Source organism: Acartia tonsa, chromosome 6, assembly GCF_053477335.1.
Source record: "Acartia tonsa isolate MP-2025a chromosome 6, ASM5347733v1, whole genome shotgun sequence".
Lineage (NCBI taxonomy): Eukaryota > Metazoa > Arthropoda > Copepoda > Calanoida > Acartiidae > Acartia > Acartia tonsa.
This window is the reverse complement of record NC_137265.1, coordinates 47,962,296-47,977,147: the sequence shown is the minus strand read 5'-3', so window position 1 is coordinate 47,977,147 and position 14,852 is coordinate 47,962,296.

The window sequence follows — 14,852 nt, the reverse complement described above, 5'->3', positions numbered from 1 at the left end:
CCGGAAATTAGGGAAGAAATAGTTGATCTGTGACACTGATCAGTTGACCACTACAGGGTTCATAATAGTAATTGGATCATGGAAAGAAAAACGAATTAGCGGTTTTTGTCTTATTTTAACAGTAGCTTTTGATAGGTTATTTTAGGCTAGGTAAATGTTAATGATTGCCCCGCAGGGTTAGAAAATTGTCCCTGAAGGGTTAAAGCCCCCCAGGTGCTAGAAATAGGGGGAAAAGCTACTGTGAAAATACGACTAAACCCGCTACCCTTTCCTTTTTATGATCCTAAATGAAAGAGTATGCAAAATCTAGAAAAAAATCACTTGGAAAAGATAATTCTTATATATGGCCCCTGGACATAGGCACCCAAAAAACAATTAGGGGGGGAGGAGGGTTTAGGTGTTTGAAAATCTAATATCTTTGAAACCTTTCAAAAAGCATATGGCTTCATGGATCAAGGCTCTTAGTAATCGAGTAAAATTCAGACATTCCACTCCCCTACTGCTGAAAAAATATTTTCTTGTTTTGTAGGAGGGGGGGGGGGGGATGTTATACTTATCCAAGTAAATTTTAGCCCAGGGACCAGGGAATAAAAGATAATATTACTCCAACTCCACAAAGTTGAATTAACCTCCACACTAAATTTTTTTTAGATATTTAACCCCTCCTATCCCACACACAATCTTTTATGCTCCATATATGTATATCATTCCACTTAAAATGCTATTTAGATCATTTGTTTCTTTTCTATTATTTATTTCAAGTTTTATGCAATATAGTTGAATCACCCTGTATATTAAAAGTTCATTGCTTTGAATTCTTGGTATGTTATGACGTCATAACAATTATGTCTTCTGGTCATCTGAAAATCCTTATGATAAAGTAACAGGATGTTTGTCTGTCTGTACCGAAGGATCTCGCTGACCGCTGAACCGATATGGTTCTCCTTTACAGGATAGCTTTTCATGTATCCTAAAAAATCCCCCCTCTAGATTTATATTTTTACTTTTTATTATTAAATCTAAAATAAAAATTGAGTTATCGAATTTAACTACCCCATCCTCAAGTGTCTCTAGAGGCCTCTAGGGGCGTAGCTGCAGTAATACATGAGCTGTAAGAAAACAAGGATGACACAAATGTCAGAAGGTAGGACAAACTAGTATTAACATTTGAATGTAATTTTTGTAAATTTGCTTAATTAAACACTAGATTCTGTTTAAGGACATTCTTATATTTTTAGAACTTGATGTCCAAAAAATCATTATTCCTAGAATCAGATGAATATGACAATTATATGCATATGCTACGCCTTCTAGATAGTACCTAACTGATACAGGAATCATCATGCCAAGTTTGAAATCGATAGAAATTAACGGCACGGACGGACCTATCGACCCTAATTATAGAAACGCTATGCTTCGCTGTTATAAAGTGGATAAATAATAATTTACGTTTCAATTGTTTAGCATAACTTTTACTGAACGTTCTTGTCCTTGTTCAATGTTCATTATTTCATACGATATTTAAACCAAATTCACGTGAATTAATTTGAAAATTGAACAAGAGCTGGATCTTTAAATCATTTTAGTGGTGAGCCAGATCGGGGTGAGCCGAATATCAGCCAATCACAGCGCGGCATTTCATTAAATGCTGTGATCTCATTGGTGTAAAGTTGGCTTACCCCGATCTGGCTCACCACTAAAATGATTTAAACTCTGAAATTAATTTGCAGCGATTACTAAAATGAAAGATTTTTGTAATTTTTAGGCTTTCCAATGAACTGTTAATTAAAAACAATATCCTATTATATAAAGAAGAAAGCTTTTTTAGTCTGTTGCGAAAAGTCTCTCTAACCGCAGAACCGATATGATTCTCCTTTACAGTAAAGCTTTTTATGGATCCTGAGATGGTTTTAAGCTATTTTATTTTTATAAATAAGTATGGGTATGGTTTTAGGCTATTTTCCTACCTTTCCATAACCCATTCGAATATAGAGCCCCTAGATGCTAGGGGCACAACCACTAGTCCTATTATAAAGAAGTAAGTTTTTTTGTCTGTAGCTTAATATTTCGTTAAACTGATTTACTTCTTCATTTTAGGAAAGCTTCAAATAAGCAATGGGATGGTTTAAGGCTATTGTATACATAGTCTCTAGATGCAAGGGGCGAATCCGCTAGTAAGTTTTCAATTGATATGATTTTTGGACTGATAAAATCCTATTATATAAAGTAGTAAGCGTTTTTTGTCTGTCCCGAAGGATCCAACCAATATTGTTCTCCTTTACAGTGAAGCTTCTTATATGTCCTGGAAAGGTTTTAAACTATTTTTGGGGAGGGTGGCTTTTCCCCACTCCCCCCAAAAAATATTTTTTTACTCTTTTGAAACTCAAATTTAAAATGGGATGAGGTAACTTTTCCCCTACCTTAAGTGCCCCTAGAGGCTTCTAGGGACGTAGCCGCTAGTTTCATCATAAAGTTCTACGATCTGAGATGGGTTTTTGAGAAAGAATGCCGCGTTTTTCCGGCATTTTTTAGACATTGATTGATTGAACGAAGACGATATTGTCTTCGTTCAATCAATCATTTTTATGTAAATGCCAACAGAGTATACAACTAAAGAATTCATAATTTTCAAATTAATATTTTAGTCATTTGTATAATGTCTAATACAGCTCTAAAAAGATGCATTAATTAATATGCAGCAAAAATAGTTTTAAGATAATTTGTTTTTCTTCTATGAAAGCCGTACCAACAAAAGCAAAATAATTAAATAAATAGTTGTATACTCTGTTTATTCGACATGTCTAAAAAATGTCAAAAAAATGCGGCATTCTTTTTTCAAAAACCCATCTCAGAGATCGGTTTTTAATAAATGCCGCGTTTTTTCGACAATTTTTTAGTCATTGATTGATTGAACGAAGACGAGAGATTATACAACATAAGAATTTAAAATTTCAAAATTAATATTTTAGCCATACAACTTAAATCCATTTTCGCTGCATATTTATCAATGCATCTTTTTAGATCTGTATTAGACATTATACAAATGGCCAAAATAATGATTTTAAAATTTTGAATACTTAAGTTGTATACTCTGCTAAAAACCTTATTCCATCTTGAAGATCAATGCCCCGTACGATTTTAACATAGTATACAACTTGAGTTTTTAAAATTTTAAATTATTATTTTAGCTATTTGTATAATGTCTAACACAGCTCTAAAAAGACGCATTAATAAATATGCAGCGAAAATGGATTTAAGTTGTATTAGACATAATACAAATGGCTAAAAAAATAATTTTAAAATTTTGAAATCTATGTTGTATACTCTCCCATCGTCTTCGTTCAATCAATCATGTCTAAAAAATTGTCGAAAAAACGCGGCATTTATTAAAAACCGATCTCTGGTTTGCTGTTCTTATAAAATGCATGAATGGACTGGACATTAGCAAGGACAGTTTCATCCATAAATTAAAAGTCTAAATAACAACATTTCAATATAAGAAATACAACAAATTAGACACAAATAATCTGATATTGCAGGTAAAGTCATTAAATCTATCAATATTCTTATTTATAAAATCTATTTATTTAAAAGACTAAAATGTATAATCATAGTCGTAATAGTATCTCAGCAATGACCACTTTTTGTTAAAGTTATTTATATGGTCATAGTCCCTAAAGTTTTATAATTATCTGTATTTCGTAGGCGTAACAACTTTGGGGACTTTAATTCAATTTTGATTGGTTGGTTCATTAAATTGCGTGTCCAAACGTTTAAACCACTTGTAATCTAAAGAAGGGTTATTTTGTGTATCATCATTGGAGATGTATATCAATTTCTCGACGATTTTCTAAAGTTATCTAAATTTCATGTAGATATTATGTAAGCCACAACTAGTCGACGTAATCCATTGAAATTAAATCTCGATAATGTGGTCTCAAAGGTAATATTTATAGAGTAGCTGCGCTACTAAACCAACACTGAGCAAATAAATGATTCTAATAGCAGAACATTGTGTAAAGTGATTTTTAAGAAAATGCCCGTTGGGTGAAAACAAGTTTTAAATAAAAATGCATTTTTGCAGCTTGACATGGTCTATAAATCTCGCGAAATTTCCAGTGAAATTTTAGGGGGAATAAAAGTTTTTGTTATGAAAACATTAGAGTAAACCACTAGAGGGAGAAAGGGTTAAATAACTGTATCTCCTCATCGCAACCGTCTTGTGCAACCTTTCTATTGGGTCATTGAAAATCAATCAATAATTTAGAAGCAGACAAAAGAGGTCTTTGAAAAATGAAGGGAGGTAGTTGTCTGTAAATACATATGTATATGTAATAGATCTGTTATGAAAACGTTATCTTATTCGTTGGCATATTAAGTTTAATTCATCATAGGATGGGTTTAACCTAGCAGTGTAAATTTTTTTTGTTTTTAATTAATCTTCAGAATGGGAATTTACATCAATGTATGGCTATTATCTTATCCTTAAAATACATTGTCCTTCTGTCTGTTAAATTAAAATGCTGTTGACTATTATTTATTTGGCCATATGCATAAAATGTCGATCATGCTTAAGATACATTTGCTACAATTCATAAATGTTATTTGCTGAAGTGATTAAACACCCACATATTATAAATCTAGAAGTACAATTGGCTTGCAAATTTATTTTTGGTTCTAGACAGAGAAAAAGGAGAGGTCTTTTTGGTGAGGGGGGGGGGGGGTAGGAGGAGGGTGATAGCGAAAGGGCCTACTTGGTTAGGTCTAACCCCTTTTGACACACACTGACACACACACACACACCGTTACTTTCCAGTTTCGCGATGAGAGGGCACTAACCAATACTTGGTTCTAGGGTCACTAGTTACAATGGCATGACAGACTAGTTGCAGGATAGTCAGACCATGAAAACAAACTATTATAGGACTATATGCTGTAGGCGTTGTTACATTATTACTAAAACATGAAATGGCAATAATCTGGAATATTTCCTTAAAGTTCCTTGTTGAGCAATGAACCCCCCCCCCCCTTAAAAAAAATTAAACTGAGAAAGCCCTGCAGGATTAGGGCACCGCAGTATAACCCATGCAGGGTTAGGGCCCCGCGCAGAGGTTTAACAATAGAAAAGAAAAAAAAGATATTTGAATTTATCTTATATCAATATAGTGCTCGACGGGTATTTTAAGGAAAGCGCCAAATAGCATAAAAACAATCAAAACTTTAGGATTTACATTAATTTTTCTATAAAATAAAGATATTATAATTCAGATTTTTGTGTTAATATGTTTAAATAAATAAATGTTTTTAGGATGGGGAGGGGGGGGAGCAACCTATCTCTTCCCATCTGGGTAATGGTATTGCCTGTAAAGAGGCTAGGTGCGAATCCACTAATCAAAACAAAAAAAAGTAATTTATGGTTTGAATTGCTAGGTCAAAAATAATCCACAAAATATTATCCTCAGAAGTTTAACATCGCATTGTCAAGTCTAGCCTTGAAAAGCTATTGTGATATTAACTGAGGAAGGAACCTTCCATATTCAAGATTTGTTTCGGATAGACTTACGAAATGGTGAGCAAAAGTTAAAATAGGAAAATTGCACTGATAGAAAAAAATTGTATGCTTCAAATTTTCCCCGACAGTAAAAACTGACACTCTTAATTTGGATTTCTCCATTTTTATACAAATCCATGGTTATAATCAGCTTATACCATCAACGAAATAGTGCAGGAAAAAATCACGAAACCTTTAAGTGTTTTCAGCTGTCATTGGTGGGGGGGGGGGGGCAACACATAGGAAAATTTACGACGTCTCCATTTTCCCTCAAGATGTTGTTCAAGGTTTATTTCGCTTGTTGGTTTTACCTTATTACTGGGTTAAAATGTTCTAGTTTTGCTTTAGCTTTTTTTCATGGCTACAAACTTTTTTTGCGTAATTGTCTCAAATGCAAATGCAGAAATTTCAACCACAAAATTATTCCAAAATTTAATTACAATCTGACTTTTTATAATCAGTCAATAAACATGTAAATACGTCTTAGTTGATTATTAGCTGCGCTCTTAGAGATAATGTGCCTTAACGTTTGTGTATCTAAATCTAAAGTATAATGCCCCTTATGATTGCAATGATTGTTTGCCATTTAAAACCAGGGAGGGGGGGGGGGGACATTGAGCTATTTATTACATCAGTCCCCAAAGTTTTATGATAACTCGAAGGCTCAACAACTTTGGGAACTTTTATTAAATTTTGATAGTTTGGTTTATAGATTTGAGTGTCCAAACGTTTCAAACACTAATTGTATTCTACATATGGGGTACTTTTGTGTATCATCATTGGAGATGTGTATCAATTTATAGGCCATTGTCTTATCCCTTTCAATCCCTGCTTATGATTGCAATTATTATTTGCTAATTTAAAACACAAAGAATTTAATATTGGGATAATAAATGACTTTTTCTTTATGTTTTTTTTTTTGGTCAAATATTGGATAATATGTTATTATTGTTTTTGCTAGTAGCGTAGCTACTCAATAAATTAATTCTTGTCCGTACGTCCTAGATGAATTTTTTTCTACAGTTGTTTTTAAACTATTTGTGCTTATTCTAGATGTCGACGATTTACCAGGGATCTAAAGGGATAAGACAATGGCCGATAATTGATGTACAGCATGACCCTCAAAAAAGTATTTTTAAGCATCTGCAGCCCTTATTTCTCAATGAATTATTAAAAAATGCATATGTCCTTGTTCTCCATAGTATTCCACGTAAGTAGATATAAAAATATTTTTTTTACCTCCATTAACTCCGGAGATTTTTAGAGCTAAAGTTTTGAAAAAGTGACTGAGAAAAAGAATTTTTTTTTGTTTCTCTTATTTTTTGGATGGTTATATTATGTTTTTCTGGCAACTGAATAATGAGACACAAAGAAAAACAAGTTAACTAAATATTTCTTTTTTATTCCACCAAAAAATATAAATTTTTAATGGCAAAAAATACTACTGAATGAATTGATTATTTGCAAATTTTAGGTTATTTATTAACCCTTATTTATAGAAAAGGATTAATTATGACAGTTGCTCCGCCTACTTTTCTGACATCTCAATTATTAAATAGGGGGTAAATTAAGCTTTTTAGACTAAAAAATCATTATGTTTATTTTTATTTTCTTTATAACTTTTTTGTTATTAAAGTTAGGATTGTGAAACAAAAACAATTTTCCTGCTATATTCATAGAGATTTATTTGGTTTTTTAATTTTAAACAATTTTGCCTAATAAGTAAGTTTTTCAAAATATCATTAAACTAAAAAGACTCAAAAAATATGTGTAAAAAAATGCTTTTTACTCAAAAACTAAATTTTTTATTTCATTTTTGTATAAAGTTTCTGCTAGTAACAAAAATAGAAGGATTTCTAGCTTAATTTTGCTAAAAAAGTCGTTTCATGTTAAAAGTTACTTTTTCCTCAGTCACTTTTTCAAAACTTTAGCACTAAAAATCTCCGGTGTTAATGTAGGTAAAAAAAATATTTTTATATCTACTTACGTGGAATACTATAGAGAACAAGGACATATGTATTTTTTAATAATTCATTGAGAAATAAGGGCTGCAGATGCTTAAAAATACTTTTTTGAGGGTCATGCTGTATATCCACACCACAATGATTATCCCTTCTATATATTACAATTAGTGGTTGAAACGTTTGGACATTTAACTAAATGAACCAACCAATCAAAATTCAGTAAAAGTCTCCAAGGTTGTTATTCGACAAATAAGAGAATGTTATTATAAGACTTTGGAGACTAGTGTAATAAACAGCCCAATGTCCCCTCTCTTCTTGTATAGTATTGTCTGTTTCATATTTCTAAGCTCCGCTACATATGTATGTTGCCATCCTTGTTGATATTTCTAATGATTTTCAATGCAATAATTTTATCATTTGAACAATGATTTTTCACATGCCAAGAAAGGGATTAAAAATATTGATTAATTTGCACCTTCGGAAAATTAATTCCAAAAACAGATCTATAGTATAGATGTTTATATACAGACAACTACCTCCCTTTCTATTTCAAGGACCTCTTTCGTCTGCTTCTAAATTATTTTCTGCTACTTGGCCGTGTTAATATAAGCGACACCATTGGTTGATTTTCAATGACCCAATAGAAGGGTTGTACAAGGTGGTTGTGATGGGGAGATACAGTTCTCCCTCTAATATTTTTCTCTAATATTCCAAATAAATTGTTGAAATTTATTTTATATTAGCCGACCAAACACTTGATGTATTTTAAATCAGAGAGAGAGGGGGCAATGGGCTGTTTATTACACTTGTCCCCAAAGTTTTATACTAACAAATATTCTTATTTCTTATTCGTTGGATCAACAACTTTGGGGACTTTATTGAATTTTGATTGGTTGGTTAATTTAGTTAAGTGTTTAAACGTTTCAACCACAAATATTATTCAACATAAGGGATGTAAATCAATTTATTGACCATTGTCACTGTGGTCTAGAATTGAATCAAGACAAAAGTAAGTGCCGAGCCCTGGGACCTATGTATGGTGAAAATAGACATAAAACCATGATTATTCCAGGTAAAACCAAAATATTTCAACGGGGGCTTTTTGAGAAAATTAGATTTGAAAATTTCAAGTTCAATTTTCACCCCCTAGGAGTTGCTGCATAATCATGACAAGAAAAGCAAATATTATTTATTTTAAATTTTGAACAACTTTGCTTTTATAAAGTTCTTCATAAAACCACTCCTGAAGGGAGTTAATAAATGGCCATTTTTATCACTTGCTTTGCAAAGGTCACGAAAATTCAGCCTAAAATAAATCATATATAGAGAGGTTTTAAGAAGGACTTCATAAAAGCAAAGTTGTTCAAAATTTAAAATAAATAATATTTGCTTTTCTTCTCATGATTATGCGGCAACTCCTAGGGGGTGAAAATTGAACTTGAAATTTTCAAATCTAATTTTCTCAAAAAACCCCCGTTGAAATATTTTGGTTTTACCTGGAATAATCATGGTTTTATGTCTATTTTCACCATACCTATGTCCCAGGGCTCGGCACTTACTTTTATCTTGATTCAATTCTAGCCCACAGTGTTGTCTTATTCCTTTAGATCTCGGGTTTTAAATTATAAATTACAAAAAGATATTAATGTTTTTTTTTAATTTACTATTCAGATACGATCTTTTATTCGTTGGCCAAATTTCTTTGAAGACTATGATTAAATCTTGATTAAGTTTTTTACCAAAAATTGTAATCTGCAGAAAGGGTAATTTTGTTTATCGTAAATAGAGCTGTACATCAGCTTACCTTCTATTGTTTCTTCTTTTAAGTTCCAGGGATCTAAAGGGATAAGACAATGGAGGATAGATTGATGTACATCCCCAATGATGATACACAAAATTACCCCTTCTTTAGATTAAAATTATTGGTAGAACACTCAAATTATTAACTCAAAATTCACAAAGCTCTCCAAATTTGTTAGGTAAACGAATAAGAAAAAGTTATCATAAAACTTTGGAGGACTAGTGTAATAAACAGCCCATTGTTCCCTGTCTCTCTCTCTCTCTCTCTCTCTCTCTCTCTATCTATCTATCTATCTATCTCTCTCTCTCTCTCTCTCTCTCTCTCTCTCTCTCTCTCTCTCTCTCCTTAAGAGCTCTAGGTTAGACCTAGGTTTATTAGACAACAATATAAGAAACAAAGGATAGTTTCTTATAAAATATATGCTCAAAATTCGACGTACAATTAAATGCGCAAAAATCACAATTCCATAGATTAACAAGCAAATTTTTTTGCAGATTGGGGATGGGGTTTATGATACTTGATAATTCTAGCTGGCTAATATACCGATAATCCTTCTTCCATTATGACTTTACCCAATCCCCTCCACTGACCATGGAGAAACGTATTGACCTATATCTGAGGACTATATTGGCAACCTGTCAAAATATCCTCGTTTTCTGTATCCATTATGATAAGAGTAAAGACAGAAAGTCATGAATTATGCAACTCAAATTTAAAGTTTTGATGTTTTTAGTTTTTTCCAAATCTTTTTAAAAGATAAAAACGGGTCTTTTTGCAGAAAGAGAGGGGGTCAATGATCTGTTTAATATACTAGTCCCCAAAGTTGTATGATAATGTTTTATTATTCGTTGTTTTAACAACATTTGGGACTTTTAATGAATTTTAATTAATTGCTTTATCAAGTTGAGTGTCCAAGCGTTTAAACCACTGATTGTAATCTAAAAATAAGTAATTTTGTGTATCATCATTTAGGATGTATATCAATTTAGCGGCCGTTGTTTTATCACTTTAAATCCCTGGTCTTTTTGCGTAATTGATAACACACTTGAAAATTGTGGCCTATTTTAACTAAGTACTAGTTTCTTTGTGGGGGTTCAGCGTTCATACAAACAAGGGCGGTTAAAAACAAAAGTAGCGAAATTTTTATGCAACCTTTTAACACAATGTTGAAAGATTAAAGTAAAAGACTAGAGGGGACATGAGTTCCATGTAACTCTGCCCTTATGGTTGGGACCCATTCTTGTATTGGTACTTTGAAATCAGCTAATAGCGTCGGAATCAGAAACACAGTCAAGTCCCTTTAAAAGAACAGAAAGCAATTTACTAGCAGACGAAGAGGGTCTTTACCACTTGGACCAGGTAGTTGTCTGGTTTATACATCTTATATTTATACATTTATTATTAAAAGGCCCTACGAGGTGAAATGAAAACTTTTTGTTGGTAGTTCTAATTATTGAAATAATTATTATTATCCGTATGACAAAGTAACAGAATGTCTGTTTGTCTTTGTGTTTGTATGTTTGTACCAAAGGATCTCGCAAATCGCTGAACCGATCGGGTTCTTCTTAACAGGGCAGCTTCTCATAGATACCAGGAAGGTTTATAACTACTTTGGGGGAGGGTACTACAAAAAAAAACATTTAAAGTGACACTAGAGGCCTCCAGGCGCGTAGCTGCTAGTTTTATAAAAAGAACCATTCTAATGTTACAAAATATTTGTGATTTGCTGTTTGTAAATTTCAATCTTTTTGTATGATGATATTCTTTGTGTGAAGAAATTAATGCCCAATAAACCAAACAAGAAGCTGGTGTTTTTTCAATCTCACTAAAGCTCACCCCTCTAAAATAGCCAAAGGGAGTGTCAAGTTAAAAAGCAACACCCCATTTAAATTAAAGGTGGATGAGTAAATTCAATGTTTACCAATGGTAGGCCAGTATGCTGTAATTTTTTAAAGGCACTATAAACAACTTTCTCTTGATATCTGAATTATACCCCACTCCGTTTTGGTTGACCCCCCTGGCAAAACCCTGTGCATGCCACTGTATTTTTTGCTCATATGTAAAACAGATGAATGCTATTTTTATGCAAAAGGTTTTTTTGATTTTTTATCGAACACCCAAAGAGTTGTGTAATATATATTTTCAAGATGGGGTCAAGCTCCGCCCCAAGCAAATTTTACCTCTACATACACACACACACATACACTCACACATACACAGACACACACACACGCACATAAACACACACATACACATACACACACATAAACACACACACACGCACATAAACACACACACACACACTCATAAACACACACACACACACACACACATACACATACACACACACACCCACACCTACACACACACATACAAACACACACATACACACACACACATACACACACACATACACACACACACACAAACACACACACACACACACACACACACACATAAACACACACACTGAGGGTCTTTGTACTTTGTACAAGGAAAATTATATTCATAGATATAAGATAATTGTCCCATTAAAAAACTTTAAGCATTGTGTCTAACAATTTTGATGTTCTAGTTTTCAGGAAAATATATGGGAATAGTCCCTTTCGTGACATCGCACCTTTAGGGGCGATTTGTCGTATTTTTTAAATGGCCTTTTACAGGTTATTTTATGTTAGGTTAGGTTATATTGGGTTAGGTGATTGCCCCACAGGGTTAGGTAATTGGCCCCGCAGGGTTAGAGCCACCCGCAGGGGCTAGAAATAGGAGAAAACCTATTGTGAAAAATACGAAGAATTGCCCCTTAAGGTGCGATGTCACGAAAGGGACTATACCCAAATATATTTAAGGAGGAAATTATACTGGTATCCAAAGTTTTATGTCTCTAAAATCTTGAATGGTTCTTTCACACAAAAAATGGCCAAATTTTATAAACAGATTCTCTTATTCGTTGGCTTCAAAAACATAGGATACTTTTCCCAAACTTGATTTGGCTTGATGGTTAAGAACACTAGTCTCCAAACTTTTCAACCAACAATTTTAATCTACAGAACCCAAGTAATTTTGTTTATCATCATTGGACATGTAAATTATTTCATTGTTCATCGTCTGGACATATCTATAATACAAAGTAGCTAGATGTCTGTCCGTCCGTCCGTCTGTCTGTCCCTTTAGATCTAAACCGATTGAATTCACCTCTTCAGGGAATTTATCTACTGGTCCTGGTTTTAGGCTATTTTCAATTAAAATTACCTCTTGGGGCAAAGCCCCTAGAGGCTAGGGGCGAAGCCGCTAGTACTACTTATAAAGTATATACGCTATTTTAACCCGACCTATAAGCATTTAAAATCTAAATGCAAAAATAACCAACAATAGCGTTATGACATTTTATATACAAATGCCCTCTAACGCTTAAATCCTCACACCTATACGCATTTGTATACACATAATATATTATATACGCAAAATCAGCGTCGCAATGCGTGCGTCAATTGCAAACCCAAGCAAAATTAGTTAGGAGTGTAAATTTTCTCTGTTGATGCATATTTTGCAAGTCAAAACTGTTGGTATTTTATCAATACGCAATTTCAAGGTTTTATGGCGACTTAATTGCTTAATAAAGGTGGTCTTGGCTGACATATTATCGACAAACCATATTTTAAATCACATGATAATGTCGACTATAAGGCTAACATACTATCATCGGAGTGGTATTCCACTCTGATAATATGTCTAAAATACGCTATCGTAAATAACGCCGTAGGTCAAAAAATTGTGTTGTTGTAATTTCAACATAAGTATATATGTAGTTTAAATGTCATTGGATTGTCGAAAAAATGTCAGCTACGACCACTTCTTATTAAATCAATTGAATATGTATATCGATAGAATGTCAACAATTTGACTGGGTTCTTGCATTCATATTTTTGCGTAGTTTTGCGTCAAGAAGCGTCACTTGCGTCATGATTGAAGCTACGCTCTTTAAATGTTAGTGTGGCCGTCGCGTCAATATTTCACCCGGGTTTTATACAATACACTTTTAGTAGCGCAGCAACTTTATGATAAGCGTCTGTACGTCATTACGTTAAATTTCTCTAAAAATTAAAATTTGTGCGTTCTAGCGTTATATTTCATCATACAAGCCCTAATTACTATAAAAAATTGCGCTTTCTGTAGATTAGTAAGTCATATTTGTAAAAGATATCGCTTGTATGTAAAACTTTTTGTATCAGTATAATTTCCAGTCCAATGTCCCCTCACTCCCTGACAAAGCTGGACTTCTGTATAATTCTATACTAGAGGCCTATGGAAGGATGGGGGGGATTAAGTCAAGTCGACCCTCCACTTTCTATTTTATATAAAAAAAATTAAAATGATTAAGGGGATCACCTATTATAAACCTTCCCTGGACCTAAAAAAGCTTAATTGTAAGCGAGTTTTTAAGCTACAGACACTCAAAGTCACCCTGTTACTTTAATAATAGGATAAAAGAAATTTTTTCAGACCCAAATATCATACATATATTTGAACTTTAAATTCCTAAATAAAAAAAAAACATGAGATAAAAGTCTTCGCTGGTAATTATTATAAATGTCCATGTTATCAAAACTAATTAAAAGTTATTGTTCTGTTATTAAAACAGGTACAAGTATTGACATTGTGGCGTTGAAGATTATCGAAGCAATAACCATAACATGAAAGGGGAATCAATATCCTATTATATAAGTTTGTTTTTTGTCTGTAGCTTAATATTTCGATGATTTTAAGCCGATTTAGTTCTCCATTTTTGGGAAGCCACACCTATGTCCAAGGGTGGTTTTAGGTTATTTTATTTATATTTTTAAGTTTTCAGATGGCTTCAGGCAATTTTTTTGCTGTTCTAGGGGGGAAAGCGCTAGTAAGAGTAAGAGTAAAAAAAAGAGATGGATTTTTATGACGTCACACGTGACATTTTAGGCTTTCTCGTATAAAATATGTATGTGGGCTAAAATGTATAGATAAAAGCTAATAAATTTGAATAAAGATCTATATTAATTTGTAGAAATGTTTTATGCTAAAACTTTAATGATTGATTATTTAAAATATACTGCAATATATATATGCTCTTAAAAACACGTAAAAAAGACATAGAAGAAGTTAATATGTAGAGTATCCCTACATCTAAAACTGTACAGCCCTTATAAATTTTATTGCAATGCATTAAACCTAGTAAAAATGGCTGACTCAGATTATGACGTCAGAAAAAATTAACCAATGAGAGGCTAGTATACTATTACCATTGGTCAATTACAGTGTATACTGGCCTCTCATTGGTTATTTTTTTTGACGTCATAATCTGATTCAGCCACTTTTACTAGCTTCCAATGCATTTTTACATTGTATTACATATTTTCTTATGATTTGAAATGAGCAAAACTGAGTCAGTCAAAGAGTAAGTCAGTAAGTCAATCAGTAAGGAAAAGAACACTTATAAAGAAGCTTTGCTTCTAAAACTTATTACTTCTTTACTTATATTTGAGTTAGTAAATGAATCAGT